This window comes from Plecotus auritus (assembly GCF_963455305.1).
Source record: "Plecotus auritus genome assembly, chromosome: 12".
Taxonomy (NCBI): domain Eukaryota; kingdom Metazoa; phylum Chordata; class Mammalia; order Chiroptera; family Vespertilionidae; genus Plecotus; species Plecotus auritus.
The window spans coordinates 16,717,318-16,741,349 of record NC_137778.1 but is presented as its reverse complement, the minus strand read 5'-3'; the positions used below and the strand labels follow the sequence as shown (position 1 = coordinate 16,741,349).

General features: G+C 38.8%; 1 protein-coding gene across 4 annotated transcripts in view; it reads right to left on the bottom strand.

The window, feature by feature from the left end:
- KCNK2 (potassium two pore domain channel subfamily K member 2) overlaps positions 1 to 24,032 on the bottom strand; it is a 164,172-nt gene that overhangs the window by 54,500 nt on the left and 85,640 nt on the right. The window lies entirely within an intron of this gene.

The following is a 24,032-nucleotide window of genomic DNA, read 5'->3' as shown; positions in this document are numbered from 1 at the left end:
GCAAACTTTTTGACTTTAGGGCCACAATGGGTTCTTAAACTGGACCGGAGGGCCGGAACAAAAGCATGGATGGAGAGTTTGTGTGAACTAATATAAATTCAAAGTAAAGGAGCGGAGGGGAGAACAAGAGAACCCTCCGCTCTTTCGGCTCTGCGGGCCGGATAGAACAGCCGAACGGGCCGGATCCGGCCCGCGGGCCGTAGTTTGCCCACGGCTGCTGCTCATTTTGATGCATGGGAGTGTCAAAGAACACATCTGGAAAGCTGATGAATATTCTGATTGCGACCTCCCCTAAAATGCCCCACCTTGAGACAACAGATAAAAACTCTTTAAGACAAAAGACCCAGAGCAAGCTGTCCCTTGAGTATGCCTGGGCCTGCATCTTCCCCCAACCCTCCAGCCCACCCCACCCGCCCCACCAGCCTTCTTCTCTCAGGCATGTATCTTTGCTTTCTTGCTCCTAAGCTCTAAAGCTCCCAGGAGACTTGCAACCAGGGGAGCAGCAGGCAGTGGCAGCTTGTTCCCGGCTATACCCTGAACCTGTCTCCAAGAGCCCTCCTTTGCCCATGTTCCTTATTTCCTGAGTCCATGCAGCCCAGCCGGCTCATTTCTTCTGCCTCTGTAACTTTCTTTCTAAAGGGCCAAGGCAACTGGGCCTAGGATCATGCCTGTTGCTATGATCTTGCTTCTTTCTTAAGCCCTTCCTTTGTTTCACTGTCCCCAGCTTTAATAAATGTACCCTCAAAGTCACGTGGACTCATGTCTTCAAATCTTTCCTGCATAAAGTCAAGAACACACACATTCCAGACCCTACTGGAGCAGACCCACCTGGGCCCCGGGCCCTTTCTGGTGACAGCATCAAGGTTATATGAAGAAGACAAAGGCCATCCCAAAGGTTAAAAAGTCAGGGAATGTTTAACCAGAACTACTAGTATTTGCATCAGTGTACCATTTCTGTACACTATCCAAGAATGGAACTCAACAACTGCAACACTGTTCTATATTCTAACACCAGTAAGTGAAGCACCAAGAACAGGAAGTCCTTGTAACTTGTCCAGGTGGACTGTTTTGACATCAGTTCTCTGATTATTCCAGAGAGCCCTGCTAAGGTCCAACGCTGTTCTTTATTGCCTCTCCAGATGAGTAACTATGTGGCCTGAGGCAGGGCAGGCCTCTGCATTACCTTATTCCATCCCATTTTCTCTTTTTGCACAAGAGGACACGTCTTCAGTTATATCCATAAGAAGTAACGTACCTCCCAGAAGGATGGGAGTCAAAATTTTTTTTTAAATATTTTAAAGAAATTCTGACTATGGCATTGCTATAAATAGATTCTATTGTTTAAAGACTAAAAGCCTAGCTGTCAGAGGGCTCCATTTGACCTACACCATGCAAGTTAAAAGGGCATAAGAAACAAGAGCTCCAGGTTTTCATCCATTACTGGTGCAGATTTGGCCTGGAGGCGACTGGGACACCATTAGATAAGCTTACAGAGGATTTCCTCAGGAAGCCTGCGTACATCCCCAATAAAATGGCCCAAAATCAAAAGAGAATTCTGGATATAAGGAAATCTACCTTTCACTGATCAAAAAAATGAGACCAGTCCCTCGTGGCATCTCCCTACTGCATTTTTATTACCTCCGTAACAACGTGAGCAGAAGGGAGTAGGAATGAAGGAACCTGACATGGTTCTTCTCTGAATGTATTCTGCTCCACCTTACAAACAGTGGTATGGGCACCTTTCTGCTGAGTGGTTGAGCTGTGCCTCAGAGTAGGCATCGCTCATTCCATCGCCTCTCCCCGAAGCACACAAAGAGTGACCTGGCAGTTTTCTGATGTAAAGGGAACACCTGCCGATCCCCACACATTCCCCTGGGTGACAAATTCAAGTGGCTATTGGGGGGAGAGAGGAGGTTTCTCGTTGTTTTCCCCCCTCTCTTCTCTGTATAAAGTAAGAGTAGATAGACTTCCCTCCAAGATTTACCACATGTTCTAACCAGTAAATAGCTAGACACTAGTTAACTGACTTGATATGATTAATGGCTTTATGAGTCACAGATGAAAGGTCTCCATTAACTCTGAGCCACAGTTTGTCAAGCTTTTAAAATATTCATCTTTGTGACTGCCTGGCCAGTCGGCCGCATCTTCATTGCCCAGAGGTGTGACAGACGATCATAACAAGATGAAAAAGAAGAAGAAACAGCATTAAGTTGTGGTTTCCTTTAACTCCTAAATGAATGTTGTTCACACTCAAAAGCGTCCCCCCTTGAGAATGCAGCTATCAGTTTATGGCATCTCACAGGCCTAACAAGAGAGGGAAAGGAGTGTCAGTCACCCAGCTTCCAAAGAGCTTGCGGGAACAGGGCAGACTGCGGGATGATGGGGCATGGCCTTGGAGGAGGTGGGGTGGAGCAGAGACCAGAGAATGAGACCAGCGGGCTTAGGGGTGGGGTTCAATGGTATACCAGGGTTGGCTTAAAAACCAATTGTTGAATTTCCAGGAATTTTTCAAGTCAGCTGGCTTCACATTAGTAACTTGAAATCAGTTATACTAGGAATATTTTACACTGCAGAAATGAGCATGTGCTACAATTTAGGGCTTCCCCACCCTCTTGCCACCTACTATTTACCAACACATTACAGAATAAAACAGAGTCAAAGTTAAGACACTGTAAGTAGTCTCTGGCATTAATTTGGATGGAAGCCGAGCCCATACCTGTAAGTCAACTCTTGGCATTTATATGAGTACACCACACAGAACAGCTATCATCTCTTCTCTTCTTCATATCACTTGCAGGGAAGGACCTTCTGTAGGCAACTCCGATAAGTCCATTGTAAGTGGATCGTCTGGCAGGAGGCCCCTACCTGTCACCCTGTCTGAACAGTCCCAAGTGGACAGTTCATTTTTCTGACGGTATTTATTGATACTACAGATAAACAATGCCCTCCTTCAAACACTGCAAGCATTTGTAATTATTTAACTTGTCTTAAATTAATTAAATAAGAAAGCCATTAGACTGAGGTGGTTCTCACACCTTAGCAGCCTACTTAAGCAAACCCAAACCTAACCTAGTAAATGCTCCAAGGTTAAGAAACCAAAACCTAAGGACAACCAATCACAAACAGCCAACTGGACTTTCCCAAATAAGGCAACCCCTTAAGCTACAGCCAATCAAAGAACTTGCTTGCTTCTACACACTTCCTGTTTGGTATGGCCAAATTCAAATCCACTTTTGCTCAAATAGACTTAACATTTTTAATATGCCTCACTTTATCTTTTAGCATTTGCAACAATCCATTTAACAGCTATCTGATTTCATCCTATCTAATAAAAGAGTAATATGCAGATTGACCATCACTCCAACACACAAGATGGCTGCCCCCATGTGGTCAAAGATCCTACCCCCATGTGGACACAAGATGGCCACCACAAGATGGCCAGCAGGGGAGGGCAGTTGGGAGGAACCAGGCCTGCAAGGGAGGGCAGTTGGGGGTGACCCGGCCGGCAGAGGAGGGAAGTTGGGGGTGACTGGATCTGCAGGGAAGGGCAGTTGAGGGGGACCCAGGCCTGCAGGGAAGGGCAGTTAGGGGTGACCAGGCCTGCAGGGGAGGGCAGTTAGGGGCAAACAGGCTAGCAGGGGAGCAGTTAGGCATCAATAAGGCTGGCAGGGGAGTGGTTAGGGGGTGATCAGGCTGGCAGGCAGAAGTGGTTAGGGGCAATCAGGAAGGCAAGCATGTGAGCAGTTGGGAGCCAGCAGTCCTGGATTGTGAGAGGGATGTCCGACTGGGATCGGGCCTAAACGGGCAGTTGGACATCCCTCGAGGGGTCCCAGATTGGAGAGGGTACAGGCTGGGCTGAGGGACACCCCCCCCCCCCCGTACATGAATTTTGTGCACTGGGCCTCTAGTATATATATATATATATATATATATATATATATATATATACACACACACACACATATATATATATTTTTTTTCAAGTAGCTTGCCACTTACCATAATGGACAGCCAAAAAATATTTCTTGACAGGTACATACAACTAAAAAAGCCTCACAATGTTTTAGAAAACGGGTAAAGATAAAGAAACATATACAGACAAATACAGTGTTTCTGTGTGGGAACTCATACAAAACTAAAAAGTTCTCCTCCATTAATAAATAAATGTACTATCTTTGCATTCAAAATAACCTAGTTTTTACATTTTACAACTTAATGAAATGATTCTAAAATGCATCTGCAATAAAATGAATAATAATAGTCAATAAATATTTAAAAGGAAGACTAATGTAAAGTTTACTGCCAAATTAAAAAGACACTATCTATAGTTTTAATTAAAAATTATGTGGCAAATTACAAAATAAAAACAATAGAAAACAGGAAAGGTTCCCAGCATGTAAATGAATTTAATATTTTATAATATTACCAGATCAATTAAAGTATCAAATATTTTAATATGATCCAAAAATATCATACAGAAAAGATAGGAGAGTAGTTCTCTAAGCATAACTCCCAGGACAGAACGACAAAGAAAATGAAGGATAAATATGACTACACAAAAATATAAGAACGCTGAATGTGAAAAGAAGGGCAAAATCACTCTGCAAAGGCCAAACATTTTTGCTGAGTCAGTGAAGAAAGACCCAAATGTTTCTAACTAGTCCTAGGAGGATTCCTCTTGATCAAAAAGCTAAGCTTTCATTTCATTTTTAGGGCTGAAGTGGCCTGAATTCGTCATGTTTGCACCTGTGATTTGAGATGTTCTACTTCAGTCTTTCACAACAATTACTTAAACCTTAGATTATTACTTAAGAATATACCTAGTAATGGAAAACTTCAAATATCCATATTGATAAACCCAAAATACATTATTGGTTAAGTGTCCATGGAATATTTACCCCGTCAAATGGCCAAATTTCATAAATAAGTTCACTTTCGTTGAAAAATGTTAGGGTAAACTTGTAATGAGCAATTATTTGGATAATAGTAGTCTTTCTACCCTCTGCGTGAGACTTACATAAAGTAAGTAACATAGTTAAATTGTTTAGACTTGCTGGCTCTAGCAACATACATGCTTTGGACTGAAGGGTTCTATTTGTCTACTTTGCATTTCATGAAAATCTTGACTCTTTTAGCCAGCTTTCAATGTGGATGTAGGAGTTTATGATTACTTTTATTAACAACAGTAATGATAAAAGCAACAATAAATTAAAATTGCATTTACACAAATCCTTTTGAAGTTAAACACATTTTTAAAAAATCTAAGTAATTCTGAGCAAAAATTTAGGATATAGGACTCTAATACCCCAATTCCATGAAGAGAAGATTTGGGTAAGACAAAAAATGCATACTATTATTTTACTCAGTTCAATTCTACATCATAAAGTATGAAGCTATACATAGGAAAGAAGAAATAAAATATCACCAAAGCAATCTGTATGATGAAATTCGGTTCATTGAAACACTTATCAATAAATACTACACTGAGTGGCCAGATTATTATGATCTCTGAACGCATAATAATCTGGCCACTATATATATATATATATATATATATATATATATATATATATATATATATATGTATATATATATATATATATATATATATGTATATTAGAAGCCCGGTGCATGAATTCTGCATGGGTGGGGTCCAGCCAGCCTGGCCAGGGGGAGGGGACATGGGCTGTTGGCCTGCCTGCTGGTCGAACTCCTGGTTGAGGGGGCAATTTGCATATTAGCCTTTTATTATATAGGATATACACTGAGTGGCCAGATTATTATGCATTCAGAGATCATAATAATCTGGCCACTCAGTGTATATACCAATCTCTGTGCTAGATACTGAAAACACAAAGATAAAGAAATCACTGCTTCAAGAAATTCCAAATTATTAATAAAATCTATTAAATATGCTGTCTACCAACTTTTCTTTAAACATTAATGAAGGTGAGCACACAAATGGAGAAATATTTGCTACACCAAAAACCAAGGATGGCAATATGTGTGTGAAAAACATTCCCATTAAAACACTGGGTTGGCATAATGTGGGTCCTATGTTTATCTTGATCTCTGAAACAGCCAGCCTCCTGGGAAGTGGCCAAATTAGGTCTATTCAAATATTGAATCTTTTTAGAGGCCAGAACTGCTCTCAAAATGCAGCATTTAAGCTCTAAAGGTAGGACAGACCCAAGAAGAGACTTGAAATAACTCTATATCTGGACAAGAAATGTCCATGTACTGTATCAGGAAATTCAGCATAGGACACAAGGATAAATGAAGAGTGAGGAGGAAAAGGAAAAGGAAACACACCATGAGCCTCTAAACAAAATCACAAGTAAATCAACTGCTAAAAAACATAAATATAATCAGCATCTAAAACAGGAATTTACTCCAAGTGAAAATTTCATGGGACAGTGTGAACTAAGTTTTGAAAGAGATATAGAATATCCAGAGATTTAGAAAAAAACCACAAAATTTGTATTAAAATTATGCAATAAAAATGTATAAAATATGAACAGGTAGGGAAGAAAGTGAATGACTAAAAATCTTAGAAATAAAACATATGAGCTATTTTTTAAAATAAATAAAATAGATGAAACAGCCTGATATAGGTGAAGGAAGACTTGGTGAATTTGAAGGCAATGCTGAAAAAGTCACATGGAATCTGCCACAGAATGGAAAAGGGATTTAAAATAAAAACATAAAGGAGGACTTAGGAGATAGAGACTTGGAGGACTGAGAGACCCCAACAACCAATAATACAAGTTCCAGAAGAAGTAAATGGGATGACTTCCAGGCAAACAATACTTCACGTACTGTTAGCTAAGAATTTTTAAGAATTGAAGACCTATGCATTCATATTAAATGTGTACTCAGTTTTGAATATGATAAACACATATAATCCACATCAGAAACAGCATAGAAAAACCAGAGAGTACAGACATAAGAACAAAACCAGAAAGCTAGCACATAAAAGGAGGAAAAAGATTTCTTACAAAGAAACAACACACGAGCAATAATAGTCATTGGAAAATAATGGAATAATACCTTTGAAGTGCTGATGAAACACAATCACTATCCTGAAATTTTATATTTAGCTTAACTATAAAAAAAAAAAGAATGAGGGTCTTAGTATAGCAATTTTCATGTGTACAAAGTACAAGAAACCTTACCACCCAGGAAACCCTCACCGAAATAACTAGGTATGCTTGAGAAATTACATATTTCAGAAAGAAGAAAAGAGAGCCCAGAAGGAAAACATAGGATAGGGAAAGAGAAGGGGGCACAGAAATGGGGGAAAATGCCAGAAAATTTAATCAACTACTAACTGCAAAACACACGCACACACACAAACACATCCCGTATGCACCAACGTAAGCCAGGGACAATAGTAACAAGATGATCGGGAGAATGAGGAACTTCAATCAGTAAGTTAAGCACTGTTTGGCTAAAATGCTAGCGGTATAAAGTATTAGCTAAAAATGTGTTCAAGAATAATGGTAACAACTATCAAGCCAACAAAAGCATAGGAAAGTAGGAAAAAAAGAAGCTCAGGCAGTTCCTTACCCAGTGTGTGGAAGTTTTCGAGAGTACCTGCTAAAGTTCCAGAGCTTGAACCTAAAATGTTCTCAAACAGCTGGTTCCTGTGGCCCTCACTGAGATGGTGGGGTTATGAAACGGTGCTACAGGAAGATGGCCCTTGATGGGCTCTCCCATGATCCTTTGAAATCTCTTCTGCATGTAGGTTGAATCTGCAGTTTGAGTTCTGAATAGTACTGTTCCTTTAAAAATAACCAGACTAGTTTGTTTTGTGTCCCTCCCTACAGTAGTTCAGGCGAGTGACTATCAGATAACTATAGTGGCAGCTCACTGCCTTGCCACCCTCTCGGACTGACCTTTTTCTTTAATATCTCATGGGCTGTCTTACAAAGAGTTTCCTAGTGGAGTAACCTGCCCCTTCCCCAGCCCCTACCTCCCCACATCAGGAGTGCTGGGGAGGCCCCCGAACGCTGTCATCTGAACAACACCCTGTCCCAATACTCCTGGACTCACCAACACTATCTCGTTAGGTTCAAATCAATCACCATGGGGCCAGGGTTCTCACACCTCCCCCATGCCCAGATCCAAAGGCCATACAGCTTTGAAGGCAATGAGGAGACACCCTCACCACCCTAATGTTTCGATTCTCCTTCCGGCTTCTGAAAAGTTCCACTGCCACCACCCCAAGACATCAAAATAGCCTGACTGTGGTCTTTGCCCACCCCAATTAATCTCATAATAGTTCATTCCCCCTGAAGCACAGCTTTCGTCTTGATATTTGGTAACTTTATAAAATGTTCCAAGGTCAAGTCAATGTACAAGTTACCACTTCATATTTCCCAATTGTTAGAACTTCTAGGAATATCAGACTCATCATCACTCATTGGAAAAAAAAAAAACTGGAATTTTCTGATTCCTTACATTTTTTATGTTGTTTGCTCCTTCTAGAATATAAAATTGGGGAGCAAACCCAAGCAAGTCATGTGTCCTGAAGCTCCACCCTCATCAGCCTCAAAGTAAATCTGCCTCTGCCAAGTTATTATGTAGGATGACCTTGATTGGAGGACTCTTCTGGACTGACTATGGTATTACTACTATGTTACTATACTGTCATTACTACTAAAAAAATAATTCTCACTACCAGTAATAAAAGCAATGGTCAACAGGTCAACACTATTATTTATTGAACACACTCTCTCTCATACTACATGCCAGATATAGTGCTAATCCCTTCATAGGCACACCTTAATTAACTTTCACAACTCTATGAGATTTAAGTACAACTAATTCCCACTCTCTGATGTGGAAGCTGAGGTTTATTGAAGTGAATTATTGTGTTCAAGATTACACATACTAAATGCTAAGGCTGAGATTTAAAGAGCAAGCATTTGGGATCAAGGCTATAGATACTGTTCCTCAGACTTAAAAGATTGTCTTAATTATATAACCACAGAGTAGGTATTCATACCTATGGCCCTACCATTCTGCCAATATCTGCTGTTTTACCCAGTTACACTGGGAAGGAATATAGAGGCGCATCGAAATAAATGTGTCCATTAAAGTAACTAACTCAAAGGTTTGTTTTGAACCTTTTTAAAATATATTTTTATGATTTCGGAAAGGAAGTGAGAGGAAGAGAAAGATAGAAACATCAATGATGAAAGAGAATCACTGATTGGCTGCCTCCTGCACGCCTCCCACTGGGGATCGAGCCCACAACCCAAGCATGTGCCCTTGACTGGAACTGAACTGGGAACCCTTCAGTCTGCAGGCCAACACTCTATCCACTGAGCCAAACCAGCTAGTGCGGGTTGTTTTGATATTTTATTTTAATGTTAACATCACCAAACTTCGGCCCAGAAGCCACTTGACTGACAGTATTTCACAAGATGCCTCCCTTGCTATTTTTAGTTGCAACTTACATAATAAATTCCTACGCCACACTTGTAAATTTGCAATTCTTTAAGAAGTGGCATGTTTCTTGCCATTGTTTATTGCATGAGCTTCTAGCAAACATATTTTCCTAACAACATACAACTGCAGTTAAAGGTGGAGGGGAAATTCCCTTGCAGAGGAATTTTGCCAAAGAACAACAATAATAATTGATCTGCATATTGTTTCCTAACTTACCCAGCTTTTTCTTCAATGCATTGGTTTACATCCTATCCCCTTTTCACCTATGCAAATATGTCTTGGTAAATGGGGGGAGGGAAGGAGGTAATGAGAGGGGAGCAGGGAGCAGGGGTAACAGTACATTTCAGTAGTATTAGACCACCACCCAGTGTTCCACTGGTGATAACCGCCTACAGCAAACATGACCTGGGGGAAGTGAAACAGCTCATCTCAAGGTCCTTCTGGCACCCCACAGGCCACTTACTGTGAGAGCATCTCACTTTCCTGGATTTGATTGTGTTTAAAGATTTGCATTTTTAATAAGATGTGACCACTAAATGACCACTATTTTATCTTCAGCTGAAGCCAATAAACAGATCTGTTCAAGATGTAATGAAATAATCCTGAAGAAATGGCTGTAAATTCACATGCTATTAAACTGCCTCTTATTATCTGATCCTGCTCTCATCCCAAGATAACATAAGCTTTCCCATGTATTGAGAGAGATTATAAGTCTGGAATCTAAACTTTTATGATAATGCATCTCCTGAATATCACACTTTAAAGGTTACTGTTAAAAGAATGTTCCTATAGGAACGTCAGTATAATTTGATGGTATATTCCTGATCATACTTGGCATCAAACAATAAACCATAAAAGCAATAAATAAAACTACACTGTTGATTAGCACCGATTCTCTCCTTGACCAAGTTTTGGTCAAGGAGAGATCAAATTTGAGCTCTCTTTTTCTGTAAGCCTTGTGATCCTGTGGCCTTCCTCGTAAAGTCTACTTCTAGCAAGATTCCTGCTAAATCATTTTAGCCAGGGTTCCCCATCCTCAATATCTGATCACCCTTGATATCTAATCAGGTTTCTCATCTGCCACCACCACCCTGGTGATATTTGATCTGCCTTATTTTAAAGAAAATCCTCCCTTATGCTAAGGGTTCCCTTTAATAATTTTCAATCTCTGGCCCTACTTCTTGCTTCTTGGTTGCAAATTTCCACTTTGCCTGGTTGGACAGTTAAATCCAATTCCCCTCCCCTTTAAGAAGATTGCATGGCAGTGGTCCCTACTCCTTCCACGATAGTCCTGAATAAAATCTGCCTTACCATTTGTTGACAGGGTCATTGAACACTTCTTTCTTTAACACTATGAGCAGTAAAACGATAAAACTCACCTATTATCAAATTGCCCTAAAAGTAATATAATAGGAATAATAAATGCAAAAATTACTTTTTTTTTCATTTTAAAAAGTTGGATCTTGGTGGATATTAATCTGAATTATCAAGAAAGCTATGCTAATTTTGATTTATAATAATTTTCCTCCGTTGCAAACAGGCTCATTCAAATTTATTTTCAAGGAAGTGCTACTTATGTTATAGCATAGTGGTAAGACTGCAGGCTCTTGAGCCCAGATACATTGGTTTGAATCCTCGCTTTGCCATTCTGCCACTGAGAAAGTTACTGTGAAAAAACGTATCTTGGTGGCTCAGTTTCCCCATTTTAAAAATAAAATTTTAATCCCTTCATGTGTATGTGAAACAATACACATCAAGGAATTAGCAGGGTGCTGGGCACACGGTGAGTCAGTGAGTATTAGCCAGCTCATGTCACTTTCTTGACCATAAATAAAGCGTGGCTCGGGCACTGCCACTGATGCTCAGAATGTGTCCACTGTTGATAAAAGTAATGCTGGTGACGGTGATGGTGCTGCTGCTGCTGCGAACATCTTTACAGTAAGGAGTTGAGCCAACTTGCTTATTCCTGCTTTTTACTTCGCCGATTATACAAAGGAACAAAAACAGCTATTACTTGATACCAATCAAGTAATCCATAAGGCAAGTGCTGGAAGTTACTGTAATTCACCTTTGTTGTCACAGCCAAGCAGGCCTTGGCCTCCAGCAGAAGACCGAACCCTTCATCAGCAAGTGGGAAATGTAATCATTGCCTCCCAGCATGCCTGCTATTTTGGAGGAATTACTTTGACATATCTCAGAGGCTTGCTATACAGTATCTTATCTGAGATGACCCATTATTTTTCTACATACACAATACAAAGCACCAAGGATCGAGGGGGGAAAGGCACCTACATTTTTTAAACAAAACTATAAAACGTAAAAATTGAAATGGCCAATAGAATTCTAACCCCTTCATTACGCATTTATGGAAATCTGAGGCCAAGAAAAATTGAAATATTGGTGATAATTAGGTAGCATAGGTTAAAGAGATAAAATGCAAAGTTTTCCATTGTTGGGTGTCTATATTTAATGAAATTTAACTTGAAAGTGGGGGGTAAGGAGCTATGCTTGCCCTGGCTATTACCTTGGGGCAGTAATTCAGAACTCAACTGGTGTCAGTGTCAGACAGGAGTGGAGAGGGTGACAGCCAGCCTACCTAAAAGGTGCGTAAATATGCAGACACCGAACTTGATGATGACAACTGAGGTTGAGCCACCAAAGCCATTAAGGATCATCAATTAAACTCAGTTTAAATTCAACATCCATTAGCATCTTTCCAATTCATCTCTGGTCTGAGATGAGATTCCCATGCATTCTTTGATTTTATATCTTTTAACTAAGTTATTGGTGTACCTTATTTTTTATAAGGTGCACTATGGCAGAAAATTAATAATGCACATTTTACATGTTTAAAAACTATATCCTCAATAAGAGTAAGGCCATGTAGCCTCAATATCATATAAGGTTTTCTCACACAGTGTAAAGGCAAATATACTTTGCTTAATTCAATATTTATAAGTAAAAAGAGTCTTGGAGGACACATCAGAATCCAATGCTTTTCAAGCCAATTTTTGCAAATTACTTGTACATTTTTCCAAAGGTAACAATGGCACAGCCCCTAGAAAAGCAGAGTCTCAGTAGTAAGTCTCTAACTGGTAGCAGAAAGAGATGAATAGATACCATCAGTTCACTTAAAATTTATGATAAAACCCATATGCCTACTTTTCTCAATGTATGTTGCAATACAGGTCAGGGGTTACAAGCACCAATAGGCAGCCAGGATCTATGGGGTTAAAGCCCTATTAATGCCATGTACTCACTGTATAACTTAGGCACATTATTTGATCTCTCAATGCCTTTATTTACTTATCCCAAAGTGGGAGTAAAGACAGTAGGTACTTTATAGAGGTCTTGTAAGGATGAAAGCTTTAGATATATATATATATAAAGCACTTAAAACAGTACCTGGAACATACTAAGTGCTAGTATTTGTTTGTTATTAAGCCTGACCACATTGAATTAAGTAGAAAGAACAACTTTTGTGGCCCCTACCCCCACTCTATGTCCACAAATTAGAAAAACAAATCCAAAATGGAAAAAAAAAGCAATGTAGAAAACTCAAAAATAAATATCTTTTAGATTCCCAACTGCCACTCCCAGTATATTTTCCTGGTCTACTTTTCCTCTAAAGCTCAGTATAATTAGCAAATAGCATGCTGTATAACTTACTTCTTTGTTAAGTCTCTCATTAGATTTTTGTCTATTTATCTGATGTATTTCAACCACCTAGAAACTATTCAATAGTCACTCAATAAATATTTGCCAAGTAAATGACTAAATGATTAGCATGTCTCTGAAAATGGTATTACTGCAGGGCCCAGAATATGTTTGCAAACCATAAACGAGAGAATAAAACATCGTATCTACAATTTGGAGCCTAAAACCAACAAAAAAAAAATGAATTCACTGGGATCTAAGGACAAAATTAAGTAAAGAAAATGAGATGTGTATGATAATAAAATATGAAAGCTAAATGTCCAATTGCAAAATTAAAATCTATCTTCCAGATAATTCGGGAGCAGAATTAAAATAATAGAAAGTCTAATTAGAGCTGTAACTTATAGAATACAAATGATTTTCCAGAATTACAGAAAAAAAATAAAGGTAGAAGGAATTTTAAGAGGCAAATGATATATAAAGAAAACAGAGAAACAACATAAAAATTGTCAGTGTCCCTAAAGGTGGAAAAACAAAATCATTATAATAGAACTAGAGGCCTGGTGCATGGATTCATGCACTGGATGGGGGGCCCCTCAGCCTGATCTGCGCCTTCTCACAGTCCAGGACCCCAGGGAGATTGGGCCTAAGCTGGCAGTCAGACATCCCTCTCGCAGTCCAGGGCTCTCGCAGTCTGGGACCCCTCGCCCCTAAGCCCGCCTGCAGCAGAGGCGGGAAAGGCTCCCGCCACCACCACTGCACTCACCAGCCATGAGCCCGGCTTCTGGCTGAGTGGCACTCCCCCTGTGGGAGTGCACTGCCACCAGGGGGCAGCTCCTGCGAGTCATAGTGACCCGTCATTCCGCCATTCGGTCTATTTGCATATTAGGGTTTTGTTATATAGGATAATCAGAACTACACATAAACAAGGGTTTTTCTAAAATAAGACAAAATAAATGAAACCAGCACAAGATTAAAAGAAAGTCTCTAATCTAAAAAAAGGGGGGGAGAGGGGAGAATTAAGGAGAACAGGTTACCAATTAAAGCAGGAAAATCAGGCCAGTATCAAACTCCTCCTGTGTAACAGCAAGTGACAAAAGAACAATAGAGAAATATCTACAGTTGTGATAGGAAAAAGTTGCAACCCAAGAATTTTATGCCTGACCATGTGTGCAAAAGAAAGCCAATTGCAAATATGTAAACATTTATTCCACTTGAATTGAAAAAATTGACTGAGAATAATGTAAGCTAATTGTGAGATAAATCCTCATAATAACAAGGTATTTCTATGGCATGCTGCATTCTTTTTCTCCCAGTTTAACTGACACATTTTATATCTTACATAACAATTTAGATGACTGGATTGTGTTGTCTAGAGAATGACTGAACAAAGCTTTTTTTTCCTATACAAAAGTAAAGCAGCATGATATAACTGGTAGTCATTATAAGAGACAAGTATATAAGTAATGACTTTCTATATCTTTGAAGTTCATGTTAAAAAGTCTACTTTTAGTTCTTTTTTTAATTGAAAGACAAATAAGCCATTTAAGGACAGATATCTTATGCCAACAAGCTCAGATTTATAACACCCATAAGGATCACAGGTATTATTATATTAAATATCTCTAAAAATCAGCAATCATGATATGATACAAACTATATCAAGCATATATAGAAAATCATGATAAGAAAACATGGTCATATCTAGTTATATTCTTTTTTATACATTTCTGGATTTTTCTATTAATCACATATTTCCATATATAAAAAACAATTTACATATGATAAATAAAATTTTATAAATAAAACAGAGTAACAATCACGATTTTTTAAAGAGCATAGGAAAAGGACTATGAAAAAGTGGTACTGGGCCCTGGCCAGGTGGCTAGTTTGTGAGAGCATCATCCTGATACTCTAAGGTTGCAAGTTCAATCCTTGGTCAGGGCACATACAAGTACCAACCAATTCATGCATAAATAAGTGGATCAACAAATTGACATTTATCTCTCTTGCTCTCTCTTCCTTCCTTTCTCTTCCTAAGATAAATAAATAAATAAAATGGGGTACTATATAAAGGAAAACAAATACAAGTATATTTATTATATATGTTATATAATATTTAAATATCCAATGAGCATTATAATGACAAATAACTAATGATCATCAAAAAGGATAAAGATATGAAACGTTCTTTTTTTTTTTACTACATTTATTGGGGTGACATTGGTTAATAAAATTATACAGGTTTCAATGTACAATTCTATAATTCATCATCTGTATATTATGTTGTGTGTTCACTACCCCAAGAAGATCTGACATGCTCTTAAATTGGAATAATATGCAGCTGCTAAAACAATAAGCAAATCTTCAGAAAGTGATAAGAAAAAAATTTCAAAATACATTATTATGTGGAAATAGTAAGATAGGGTGGGTTTCACTTGTATAAGGAAGGACCATGTATATATTAATTACACACACATACATATATACACCAATGATTTCTAGAATAATAGCATGAAACGGTAATAGTGATTGCCTCTGTATAGAGAATGAGAGACTGGGGTCAGCTTCAGGAGATTCTCTCTATATAAGGGGTCCCTAAAAAAGTATACAACACTTCATCAGCTAACTCAATTTTGAAAATGAACTGCATGTTAATAAACACTGACTTTGTAATCATTCGAAGTCTGTATACTAGTACATTTTTTGGGAACACCAAAATAAATAAATAAATAAATAAATAGAGAGGCCTGGTGCACGAAATTTGTGCACAGGTAGGGTCCCTAGGCCTGGCTGGATATCAGGGCTGATCTGTGGGCTGACCGGCGGGTGATCGAGGGGCCCCCAATGGCACCCGCCTTGGCCGGCCTGGTGCTGCCCGCTCGCTGGCCCCGCCCCATGCCGCTGGTCGCCTCCCTCTGCTGGGGTGACTGCTGGGGCAATCAGGGGGGCCCCCCGCTGGCTCCCACCTTGGCTGGCCTGGGGCCTGCTGGCTGGGGGAAACTCCTGCATTGAGCATCTGCCCCCTGGTGGTCAGTGCACATCATAGCGACCAGTCTTTCCACCAGTCATTCCGCTGTTTGGTCAATTTGCATATTAGGCTTTTATTATATAGGATATAAATATACATATTTAATATTTTTATTGCATTTTAAAGAGAGAGGGGGAAAGAGAGAGAGAAAAATCTAGGTGATTGACTGCCTCCTGCACACCCCCCACCAGAGACCTCGCCTGCAACCTGGGGAATGTGCCCCAACCAGGAATCAAACCAGCAACCTGTTTGTGCATGGGATGATACCCAACCCACTGAGCCACACTGGCTGGGGCTATCACTGTATATTTTTTATGCTGCTTATTTATTTCTCATTTGTTTGTTTAATTATGTAAACGTACTCCTTATTACATTTTTAAGTAAAATTATGCAGCACTTGATTGTAAGCAAATCATTAATCGCTCATTATTTGCAAGCCCAATGTTGCCATATAAAAGAATCTGATTTATTTTCTGTATTGACATAGGCAAAACACCTATCTAAAGTTGCCTTGATTTATATATCTTTCCCAAAGTTTCCATGAATTTTGAAAGGCAATTAGCAGTGCACATCTTCAGACTTTTGGCAAATAATTATAAACTGGAACCAGAAAACATTGTAGAAAAGACAAAGGAGTTTATTAAATGTGATTTACAATCAGGTCTAATTTTTCTTCCTATAATTACCCATAATTAAGAATGTCTTTATCATAACAACCTCCTATTATCATAAATCCTTAATTTCCACTCTCTAATTTATCCCCCGAAGAATATGTTGACTTATTTTTCTGGCACTTAAATTTCATTTTCTTGAAATTTTTTCCCAACGCCTGAATTTTTTAAACCCAGAATGTCACGGATGGAGACTGGACTTTCGTGTTCTAAACTATAACATTTCCCATCACGTTTACAGAAAACAACTCAGAATCTGCAGGAGCTTGGGACAACTGAAAATATTTGACACTATAATGTCACCCAGAGATCAACAATAGATTTTTTTATTTTTAGAAATATAGTTTCACATGGTTTCCTTTTGAGCTCTATCCTCAGGTCTTTGTCATTATTTAATCTGCTAGCATCTACCTGAGCACATTGCAATATGGTATTTTCTCTCAATTTGTGAAGTGCCACTAAAATTTCATTTTTCATCACTCTGAAAAGTAGAATTATTCAAGCCAGTGGTTTTAACCCCCTTTGAGGACTGTGAATGCTTTTGAAAATCTGATACACACTGTGGACCTTCTCTCCAGAAGACATAATCTTAAACCCTCGAAGCTTATTCACATAACTTCCAGGGTTTACAAAAATTAAGTCACAAAGCTTATTTCAATCTTCACTGAACAATGAAGAGAAATGGAGAAATAGAGCAAACTCTTTTTATAAAAGGATCAATATTATGTACATAGTAAACATCACTAAATATATTGTCTTTTAGTTTTCATAACATCCTGTGAGATAGCAAGCATGTTTATTAAGAATCACCTATTAAAAAGTTTAAACTAGCCACCTGAAGGAAACCACTCAGAAAAGTAGTTCAATGATGTAGTCAAAATCACACAATGAATAAATATTGGAATCAAGACTCCAATCCACATCCTCTATTCACAAAGTGCATTCTTTTTCCTTGCCTTACACTCTTTTCTTTAGTCCCTGGTTGGCAAACTTTTCCTGTAAAAGGCCGGATAGTAAATATTTTCAGCTTTGTAGGCCATATGGTCTCTGCTGTAACTACTCCGCTCTGCCATTGTAGCAAGAAGATAGCCAAAGACAACACTAAAGTGAATGGGTGTGGCCCTAACTGGTTTGGCTCAGTGGATAGAGCATCGGCCTGCGGACTGAAAGGTCCCAGGTTCGATTCCGGTCAAGGGCATGTACCTTAGTTGCGGGCACATCCCCAGTAGGAGGTGTGCAGGAGGCAACTGATCGATGTTTCTCTCTCATCGATGTTTCTAACTCTCTATCCCTCTCCCTTCCTCTCTGTAAAAAAGCAATAAAATATATTTTTAAAAAATAAATAAATAAATAAAGTGAATGGGTGAGGCTGTGCTCTAATAATGACCTACCAGGTGGCAGGATGGATTTTGCCCACTGGCCATAGCTTGCTGACCCCTGCAGTGTTTTGCCTCTACATCAAAAAAGAAAGTCAGTTTTTAAATTTATCTTCCTGAATGGTTTGAATGTTTTTTTTACCATGATTTTGGACCTTATTAAGCGATCCTTACTAAAATGTGAGTGAAATCCCTAAATAAAACAATCAATAACTGCAAAATCTCTGCAAAAAGAGGCTAAGATTATAACTTTACATATTGTTTTTACTTTGAGATAGTTTCCCTGATGAAACCACTCTATAGGAAGGTAGTTCTGGGACACAATCTACTTCAATAATACATAGGAGCCAACATTACTTGTGAAAAGTAAAAAATACCCTATTGCAGTGATGGGGTTAAGGAAACAAAAGTTTGGAAAGCAAATTAAATATTTTCTTATAATGTTTAATCAGTTTGAATATCAAGTAACCCTGAAGGAGGGCATTCAAAGTTTTACAGAAGAATGTATTTTCTTTCTTTGGTAATACCAGTAATATAAATAAATGTGCAAAATATAATATTGGCTTGTTTTCACAAAAGAAAAATGACTCTAATAGTAAAACCAGCTTCTCTAAATTAGTATACTGTCGTTCAGTGTACAAACAATTTTCACGTACATAATCTTATTTAACCTGCACAACAACTCTAATTGTGGAAACACTACCCCCATTTGACAAGTGATAAAATTAAAGATAATGGAACTGCGATTTGCTCAAGAATACAACCCTAGCTCACAGCAAAGACAAAAACCTATTCTTACACTTTCTGAAATGAAATTTGACAATCCTTCAACTGTATCACTCCTTTAAAAAAAAAACAGGGAGAAATATTTTCATTCTAAGCTGTACTAAGTAATACTAGGCTAAGTGGCTGATGAATACATATAACACATTATTTAGGTGTAGGAGCTATTACCTACATCTATTTTTTATGCATCAAAATAAGTCACAGCATAGTTTCCATTAAGGAACCTACAGATATCACTGAAAGTAGCTATTAGAACATGTGTTCTTTTTGATCAGAAGCTATTTGGGCAGATTATGACTTATTCCATACCCCTTCTTTTCTTTTTTTCTTCTCTTGCTGTTTGCCCGTGGGAATTGCACTCTGTTAGCATCTCCAATAAGGGAAACCTAAGCATAGAGGGGAGAGGTATAACAGTCAACTAAACTGGCCCCCATGTTGTTTCTGTTTTAAACATAAAGTTGAAAGGGGCAGAAGTTTAAGATTAGTAAATTAATAGGCATTTTTCGATGACCTGTGACTTCCAATTGTTCCTATTGTCAACACAGGGTGGGGCAAAAGTAGATTTACAGTTGTGAGTAGGTGAAATACAGAGTTTATGCTATTGTTATTATTTATTTATTATGGTATTACTTTCCATACCAACAACTGTAAACCTACTTTGCCACACCTTGTATTTCCACCAATGGGATGTCAGCGTCAAGAGTTGGCTGCGTGGAATTCCTTTCCATTTGGAATTAGTCTAGTCTGCATTGGACTTTATGTGCACACAAACCACAGTACTTACACATGACCCTCATTTGGCACAGGTACTTCTTTTGTAAACATCGTGCTGTATTTACAGTACCACATACATAACGATGCCAATTTTCCAAGAGTGAGATTGCCCAAGTCTAAAAATTTATTTTAAAAAGGACTGGGAAGAAAACAAATATGTAGCATAATGACTAGCTGAAAGCCAGGCAGGCCCACACAAATGTTATGACATTCCTTCCTTATCAAATGAAATACTTGAGACACTTACAAACAGTATTTTTCTGATAATCATCTCACCTAGTTTTAAATCACATCCAGAGCCATACCTGCATAGCCAATGGTCAGTCCGATGTCCTGTAAAATCTATAATTTATGACAAATAGTGCTAGATTTCAGTGGTTAGGAAGGGGGAGAAGACAAAGCAAAAATAGACTCTGTGTGTATTCAGGGCATTAACTTCATGACAATTCTTTGCTTCCAATCTTGGGGTAATTTCTTGATCACAAAACCTGACAGTGATTGCTTTCCAGAAGATTAAATATGTTACTGCAAACTTTTCAGAAGTATGCAGAAATATAGTGTGTTTTGTTTCAGAATACAAGCAATTTCTGACTTGAACACACCCAAGATGTGTATGACTGCTATGCTGATACCACAGCCAGCCCTCCTCTCACTGGGAGTTCCAGTTTCTGTTAGATCTATGCTCTCTGGCTCTGTGTTCTTCTACTACAAAAACGGAAGAGGAAGGTGGGGAAGAGGAGAGGGAGGGGGAGGGGGGAGGAGGGGGAGAGGGAGGGGGAGGAAGAGCAACTTCCTCACTCCTGGGAAGATTATATCTCTAATCCTTCCAACCAGCACAAGATTCTGGGATTCCGAATACCAGGTGCTCTGAACCTAACCTCTTTGTGACTGATGTGACATATATATGTAATGAGAAGAGAAGATGACTAATCTATTTCATTATTGCTTTGGAGTCTACAACACTATTAATGCAATAATTCAGTTTTATTGCCTATTAAATATAATTTTGAACTCTACAAACTTAACTACCATTCATAAGACATATTCTCTGAGAAATGCATTTTAACTTAGAAAATAAGTAAACCTATTGTGAATGGCAGCAAATATGTTGTTAATATCCTGAGATAGGTTTTCATTTCCATTAATTTAAGTGGATGGGAAGAGAAACTGGGAATGAAAAAACCCAAAACAATTTCTCAATTTCAGCGTCTGTATTTCAAATGCCCAACACCAGATACACATATTTGGGAAAAAAAATAAATACACACTTTGACAAACTGGTATAAAGAAAAATACAGAGATTGTAGTCAGGGTTGGAAGTCACCTCAAAAGATTATCTGTGTTTTAAGCTACCTCACAGAACATTAACTTTTCTTTAAAATGGGTTTCCAAAATCCAATGTGCAGTTTTCTGAGAATGGCTAAGAGACCAGTGAAATGCCACAGAATTATGAGTGTACTAAATTAATAAGGTAACACCCACCCACCAAAGTTGCAATGACATCATCCCCTCAGAAAATGCTAACTGGCAAATTCTACACCACCGCTTCAAATGCATTCATTTCCCTGTTCAGAGTGGCTCCTTGAGATCACAGAATTGAACAATTTCCCCCTCACTCCCTAAGTTGTTTTTTTTTACCATATCCAACAGAAAGGTCCTAGGCTCCCTGCTGAAGAATGTATGTCTCTACAGCTTGCAATATACCCTCTGCATTTCTAAAATATACATCTTCTAAGAAGAAGATAAAAACCCAGATAAACTGTTTGATAAAGTTACTCCAAATCTTTAATTTTTTTTAAATTTCGCCTTGTTTTTTTAATCATTAAGCATTATGCTAAACAGGTAAAATAGGGGTTTGCAGTAAATCTGTGACAATTGTCATAACAGCTTTAGCAATTCAGCCTGGGTAGAAGCAAATTAAAAGTCCCCGTGGCTGGTCCAAAATAGAGAAACTACATAACTGAATTCAATCTCTACACTCAAGTGGTAGAAAACGAGTGCTTTGTAACTGTGAGCACAGCTAGTCCAAGGGAAAGCTTCCCATAAGACTAAACGTGATGCTTTGGGGCCTTAAAGCTACTGGAGACCATAGTGGTACCCTTGTCATTATGCATTCTGACCATCAGAGATCATGATGGTTAAGGGATAAGTTTGGGCAGATCTCAGCCCCGGCATTCCAATTTACTTTCCAATGGGGAAAATTTTATCATGGTTCCATTGGAAAATTTTTATCATGGTTAATGCCTTATTTAATCACATTACATTTTCTTTCTTTCTTCAAATTGACCTCAAAATAGAATTGCAGTTGTCCATTACATCTTTTTGACAATAGCCTTTCCTCCAGTTATCAGTGATTTCCTATTAGCTTTAAAATAACAAATTTAAAACCCAATACCCCTATGGCAGTGTTCTCAGAAATAAGTATATCTCCATCAGGAAACTTCCTTTTTTTAGTCATATATCTGTCCACCGTTCTCCCTCCTTAGTTCAAGTCAACATCTCTCTCCTGGGATGAATGCAGTAACCTTCTCCCTGGTCTCCCTGCTTTCCCCTTTGCCTTCTGAATGGCACCCTGAGTCAGGCCATGCCTCTCTTCTGCTTAACTCATTCATGGTTTCCCACTGAATTTACAGCGTTACCTTGACCTACCAAGTCCTACACACCCGGCTCTTGTTAATCTTGCTAACCTTGCTTCTTCCGGGATCTACCACATGGACCCATCTGCAGTTTGTGAATATGCCCCATCTGCCCCTCTCGGGGTCTTGGCCATTGCTGAGTCCCTGCCTCAGCTCGTCTTTGCCCTCCTCTTTACCCAGCTGCTTTCTTTCCATCGCCCAAGTGTCAGCCTGAATGTCACATGCTCAGATGTCTTGAATAATCTCTATCAGAACACCTCCCACTCCCTACCCAGTTCCACTATCTGCTCCCTATCACTGCACACGAACTTCTTATGCAGTGTTTATGGCCATCGATAATGGTCTTGTTTTTTAATGTGCTAATAATTGATTGTTGGCCTCTTCAACCCAACTGTGAGCTCCAAGAGGGAGCCTGCCCACCTGTATTCCTCGTCTGTCTGAATTAAAAAACAAACAAATAAAAATCGAGGTGGGGGGAAGCTACTAAAAGGAAGCTTCATGATATAACACAACATATAAAAACTTGGCCTTTGTTTTTCCTCCTTTCCCTTCACAGGATCAGGTAGCACTCTCTATGAATTACAAGCTTGCTGCCTAAATATGCATTTCAAGAGTCAACATTTTGACTCCTTTCTCTTCATTGTATTAGTCATCAAGGCCTGTTGATTCTTGCATCTAATTATTTTAGCATTTTGTCCTACTCTCATCCTTCAACAGCAAATCCAATCACCCCAGCCAATACTCTCCTGCTCCTTCCGTGGGTCACTGAAATAAATGACCTCCTAATTGTCCTCTCAGATGTCAGTCTCCGTAGATCCTCTTCCTGACAAATGCATCTTCGAAGGTCATTTTAACCTGTCCTTCCACTTGGCAAAATAGAAAAATGAAAAATCCATGTTCTGTCTTACAGTAGGTCCAAAATTCACAAAAATCAAATTATATTCAACTGTATTTTTTCCCACCTGAGTCAGTCAATAATATTTCCCACTATTCCTTTGAACAATTCCTCTGGTCTAGTCAAATGCTTACTTTTCTAATCCTCAAAATAAATCAAGTTCATTCCTCTCCTTGTGTTTTCACTTAGCCACATCACAGACTCAGAGACTATTCCCTTCATCAGTCGAAACCAAAACTTTTTCTTCAAAGCAGAGTTCACATTCAATTTCTCTAGTTAAACCTTTCCTCCCAGTTCCAGCCCACATAATATTTCCTTTTCCTCTATTCTTACAGCACTTCAAACATGGTTCCATGTACAATGTGAATATGCTTGTTTCTGTTATTCTTCAGTTATTTCAGATGTGCAAATTTGATCTTGCACATTGGACTGCAGGCAGAGACTGTGTTCTTTACACCCCCAGCAGTGGCAGAAGTAGCACTGATTCAACAGGAGCTATTTACACTGACTTACTAATTTACATGGTCCTGAGCACGAATCCCTTCAGTGACAAACAACAGTTCTAGATAACTTGCAATTCCCTAACAGAACATACTGTCTTCGACCCCTGATCTTGCTTACATGAACTCCCAATGCCTCAAATGTTTCCTTTCCACCTTTACTCACCTGGAAAATTCCTAGTTATCTTTCCAGTCCCAACTAGGACACTCACTAAGGAAAGTATTCCTTGTCCCTTTCCTCACCTACCCA